This window comes from Pelophylax lessonae (genome assembly GCF_965119305.1).
Source record: "Pelophylax lessonae genome assembly, chromosome: 9".
Lineage (NCBI taxonomy): Eukaryota > Metazoa > Chordata > Amphibia > Anura > Ranidae > Pelophylax > Pelophylax lessonae.
This window is the reverse complement of record NC_138776.1, coordinates 220,899,067-220,905,066: the sequence shown is the minus strand read 5'-3', so window position 1 is coordinate 220,905,066 and position 6,000 is coordinate 220,899,067. Positions and strand designations below refer to the sequence as shown.

General features: G+C 44.2%; 1 long non-coding RNA gene across 1 annotated transcript in view; it reads left to right on the top strand.

Annotated features, from left to right (window-relative positions):
• Positions 1-1,510: 1,510 nt before the first annotated feature.
• LOC309563708 overlaps positions 1,511-6,000 on the top strand; it is a 176,692-nt gene continuing 172,202 nt past the window's right edge. The window contains exons 1-2 of the long non-coding RNA XR_014225731.1: positions 1,511-1,628; positions 1,849-1,876. This is a non-coding gene — a long non-coding RNA (uncharacterized lncRNA). The remainder of the gene's footprint in view (positions 1,629-1,848; positions 1,877-6,000) is intronic.

The following is a 6,000-nucleotide window of genomic DNA, read 5'->3' as shown; positions in this document are numbered from 1 at the left end:
CCCTCAATTCTATCCGGACACAAATGGTTTTTTCCTGCCTATCTTTCCCTAATCAGCAGCCAGCACGTTGATGTGTGCTCTGTCCCTGATATAAGCAGCATAATGACGCCGCTGCGGCTGCCTCGAACTTATAAAGACTTGGTCACATGCTTCAGACGGCCAATCACAGCTACTAAGACATTTGCAGGCATGGCTGGGATGGCTTAAGGCACACCAGTTAAACGATTGTTGATTGGCTGTTGAAAGCCCGCCATGAAAAGAGCGCCAAAGCATGCAAAACCCGGAAATAAAACGACCGAACACGGATTTTTACCCGAACATACAGTAAAGTGTCCGTGTCCGTGTTCGGGTACAAAAAATCCAATTATTCGGTACGAACACGAATAATACAGTCCGTGTTCGCTCAACACTATTTATGATTTTTGCACTAGATTCATTTTATTTGAATATCACCATATGTTTATTTGGATTTAGCGCACTACACGTATTTTCAATAATATCCTGTAGTATTAATTGATTGATGTTAATAGAATTAAAACAGAATCAATGTTTTTAAAAATATAATGTGTTATAAATAAAATCCCCTATTGTGTAAATGCTAATAAAAACAATATCTTTAAAAAGTGTGTCCCATATCCAATCTATATTTATTTTTTAAATACCCCACTTAAGGTGGTTCCAAACAATGCAATTGCATGGAGCAGCCCTGATCCAACCCCAATCCACCTCTTTTTGGGCCCCACGCTGGCACTTTTGGCTCCTCCTCTTCTCAAAATGCCACCATAGGAAGCAGCTTTCTATCGGCTCACACCTTTGGACTAGCTCCCGAGCCAGGATGTATGCATCCATTGACACACAGAGAGTGGCTCCATCATGCTCCACGATCCCTCCTCACAGGATTTGATTGACAGCATCAAGAGCCAACTGCTAATGCTGCTGCCTCCATGTCCTGTGAGGACAAAGAGAGAGGAGGAAAGCACCACTGCAGACGGGCACATCACTGGATCAAAATAAGACTCAGGTAAGCTCTTAATATGTGAGAGGGCGATACAGCAGGGGGGGGCCTTTTTTTTTCCTTGAGGCTAGGTTCACACATAAGCATCCGCAGGTTCATGCCTGGGGTCCAGTGTATCCCTGTTCACTGGTTCAGATGCAAATCAGGTCTGAATTTTTGCCTGAGTTTGCACCTGAATCTGAGCCAAAGACGCACAGGACCTTTTTTAAATGTGGACCATGGCCCCCCTGGAACTGTGGGAACCGGCTCCATTGACAGCCGGTCACACAGTCCTATCATGGGAATTGGATGCGGGAAAACCCCCATCCAATTCTCATATGTGTGAACCCAGCCTGATAAGGTAAAAAATGTCCTTCATTTACAAGCACTTTAAAGATTACCATGTTGGAGATCAATGCTTTCCAATCAAAATTTAATTAGGAGAAAAAGTTGTATGAAATATCATGTTTACACTTGGCATCATCTTAACATAATGACAGTTTTCCTTTTTTTTTTTTTTTAGACATAAAATATGCAGTTATTGGAGCCTGTTTGGGTGCCATTTTTTCTGTCATTTTCATTGCTATTAAACTGTATATGATAAAGAAACACATGCTGGACAACAACTATTCAGGTGAGCTCACTTCATCAATACTGTGTACACACAATACACAGTTCATTTAATAGAAAAAGAGATGCATACAAATCACTTTCTTTGCCTTTCTCTTTACTTTTCTCCCTTCTTTTCAACCCCCATCCTCTTCTTGCTTACCCTCTCCCATTTCCCTTTATATATATTGTTTTAGTGTTCTTGATTGTTTGTAACTTACAAGTTCCATCTGTTTACTTAGCAGAATCGGGGTCTTTAAACCTAAAAATAAGGTAAGATTGTTTTCAATGTAATCATGTATGTTTAAAAATAAGGATTTGGTATTAAACTGTAATTTCTGTAAAATATGACAACTGTGCTAGCTAAATTTCTAGTTAAAACACGTCATAAACAGCGCATACTCAGACTGGTCTGAGGTAGTAAGCGGGGTGCCCCAGGGCTCAGTCCTGGGACCAACCTTGTTCAATTTATTCATAAACAACATTGAGGTTGGGATCAGTAGTTCGATATCAGATTTTGCAGATGACACAAAATTGGCCAGAGCAATAACTGCACAACATGAAGCAGATATCCTACAGAATGACCTGGACAAAATTACAGAGTGGGCAACGACATGGCAAATGAGGTTTAACGTGGAGAAGTGTAAGGTTTTGCACTTGGGGACTAAAAACATAAAAGCACAATACACGTTAGGAGGAGAACCCCTGGGGGAATCAAAAATGGAGAAGGATCTGGGAGTCTTGGTTGATGATAGATTAGGCAACAGCATGCAATGTCAAGCGGCAGCTGCCAAAGCCAGAAGAATATTAGCATGCATAAAGAAAGGGATGTATTCCAGAGATAAGACTATAATCCTTCCACTTTATAAAACTCTGGTCCGACCGCATCTGGAGTATTCTGTCCAGTTCTGGTCGCCAGTCCTCAGGAGGGATGTGTTGGAGCTGGAGAGAGTCCAGAGAAGGGCAACTAAACTAATTAGGGGATTGGAGGACCTTGACTATGAAGAGCGTCTACAATCGCTCGATTTATTCTCCCTGGAGAAGAGACGTCTGAGGGGGGACATGATAGCAATTTATAAATATCTTAATGGGGATCCCAGCTTAGAAAAAAAGCTGTTCATTCGAATGGATTGCATGAGGACTCGAGGGCATACAATGCGATTAGAGGAGAAGCGTTTTAACCTCAGGCAACGTGGGGGGTTCTTTACTGTTAGGGCTACAAGATTTTGGAATTCTCTACCACAAGAGGTGGTTTCTGCGGGTAGTATGGTGGCTTTCAAAAGACTCTTAGACTTACATCTCAAGGATCAGAACATTCAGGGGTATGTGAGATGATTACAGCCACACACACCTACACAGGTTGAACTGGATGGACTATCGTCTTTATTCAACCTCACCTACTATGTAACTATGTAATATGTAACTATGTTTTTTAACCCCCAGTAGTGCATTTAAAAGTCTCCCCTGTTAGTAAAATCAGTAGGTTTTAGGCCTCTTCTGCAATTTGAAGTTTCACTAGTAGGGATGAGTTAAGTGTTCAGTCTGAACTTAGACTCTGACTTAACATTCACTCTTCGGCCATTCAGATGTATCCCAAACTTTGGGTTGTTCGTCGGGAGTTTCTCCATAATTCCATACTATATTGCCAAAGCCATCATTGACCAAAGTTTTGAACCTGACTTCTGGTCAGGGGCAATGCTCCTCCTCCTTCCAGCTCCTCTCCTTCTACCTTTGCCTCCAGTTTACACATTATCTCATCCAGCAAGAGAGTTGACTATATATCAAGGGGTGTCAGAGGTCTAGTAAGCCATAAAATAAGATCCGGCGCTCGCCAATTGGTGATGTTGAAGAGTACAGTGACTGACCGATCCTGAGCTGCTGTGGGATAACCCCTTGGGAAGGGGGCAACAGAAAAGGGCCACACAAGTAGAGAAAAAGCCCTGACAGAAGCAGGCTAACAGCTGTTGGCTTCCACTGACAGTGCCCTAGCCAGGAAGCACTAAGAGACTTTCTTGTAAATAATAGGCAAGTTAATTGTAAATCAAAAGCAATAAAACAGAGCAATCCAGATATAAAAGCAAATCCCACTGCTACAATCAGGCCCGGACTGGGACAAAAAATAGGCCCGGGCATTTTGGACTGAGCAGCCCAGGAGGGGGGCGTGGCGGGGGCGTGGCTGGGCCGTGACATTAGTCGGGATGGTTGATGACAGGATTTTAATTTGTTCCAGGATGTTTGGATTCAATTACGGTACCTTTTTTTAGTTTAATCTGACAGACTGGGTCCAATTTAGATCAGAGCTGCCATATGATGCTGTTTTTTTTGTCTTACTTTAAATCCTGTTTTGATGGTTGAGTCCTAAAAATAGTATGAAGCAGCACAAGATGAGGGTTACTCTAATCAAGGGGTAGACAACCTTTTTGGGCACAGTGTGCCGAAAAATGTTTTCAAGGAAATTGGGAGTGCCAGATACATAAAAAACAACTGTCAACTTCATATAAAGTAACTGCTGTAAACCGCTTGAATAATAGTAAGAAATCAAGTGAGCTTTGCAACTTCACTCCTCAGATCACCCCAATTCCTGCACCTTCACACCTCAGATCACCCCAATTCCTGCACTATCACACCTCAGATCACCCCAATTCCTGCACCTTCACACCTCAGATCAGCCCCAATTCCTGCACTATCACACCTCAGATCACCCCAATTCCTGCACCTTCACACCTCAGATCAGCCCCAATTCCTACACTATCACACCTCAGATCAGCCCAATTCCTGCACCTTCACACATCAGATCACCCCAATTCCTGCACTATTACACCTCAGATCACCCCAATTCCTGCACCTTCACACATCAGATCACCCCAATTCCTGCACCTTCACACCTCAGATCACCCCAATTCCTGCACTATCACACCTCAGATCACCCCAATTCCTGCACCTTCACACATCAGATCACCCCAATTCCTGCACCTTCACACCTCAGATCACCCCAATTCCTGCACCTTCACACCTCAGATCACCCCAATTCCTGCACTATCACACCTCAGATCACCCCAATTCCTGCACCTTCACACCTCAGATCAGCCCCAATTCCTGCACTATCACACCTCAGATCACCCCAATTCCTGCACCTTCACACCTCAGATCAGCCCCAATTCCTACACTATCACACCTCAGATCAGCCCAATTCCTGCACCTTCACACATCAGATCACCCCAATTCCTGCACTATCACACCTCAGATCACCCCAATTCCTGCACTATCACACCTCAGATCACCCCAATTCCTGCACCTTCACACCTCAGATCACCCCAATTCCTGCACCTTCACACCTCAGATCACCCCAATTCCTGCACCTTCACACCTCAGATCACCCCAATTCCTGCACCTTCACACCTCAGATCAGCCCCATTTCCTGCACTATCACACCTCAGATCAGCCCAATTCCTGCACCTTCACACCTCAGATCACCCCAATTCCTGCACTATCACACCTCAGATCTCCCCAATTCCTGCACCTTCACACATCAGATCACCCCAATTCCTGCACCTTCACACCTCAGATCACCCCAATTCCTGCACCTTCACACCTCAGATCACCCCAATTCCTGCACTATCACACCTCAGATCACCCCAATTCCTGCACCTTCACACCTCAGATCACCCCAATTCCTGCACCTTCACACCTCAGATCACCCCAATTCCTGCACCTTCACACCTCAGATCACCCCAATTCCTGCACCTTCACACCTCAGATCAGCCCAATTCCTGCACCTTCACACCTCAGATCACCCCAATTCCTGCACCTTCACACCTCAGATCACCCCGATTCCTGCACTATCACACCTCAGATCACCCCAATTCCTGCACCTTCACACCTCAGATCACCCCAATTCCTGCACCTTCACACCTCAGATCAGCCCCAATTCCTGCACCTTCACACCTCAGATCACCCCAATTCCTGCATGCTGGTAGTAGACTGAATGAGATGGCTTTTACCTATAGGAACTTATGCTCTGCTATCTGTATAACTTTGGAGTAGTGACGGGACCTGCTGGTACTTGTAGTTCTTCTCGAGCAGCACTATGTACTTCCTTATTAGAGGATGCAGGTTGTAGACTAGAGAGAGAGAGAGAGATGCTTTTGACTTGGATCTACAAGCAGGTTGTGCTGCTGCAATTAAAATGGGGTGAGCTCCAATGCCAAGCTGCACTGGCTGTGATTGGAAATGTAATCTTTTTTTTTTTTAAGGAAAAAAAAAAGGGGACAAAGTTTTTTATTTATTTTTTATTTATTCATACTGGGGATAGGGGTGCTTTATTTATTGCAGCCTTTACATTTAATACCAGTGCTTCTCTGTTATTTGTAGCCTTTGAGGGTTAACCCTTGCTGCCT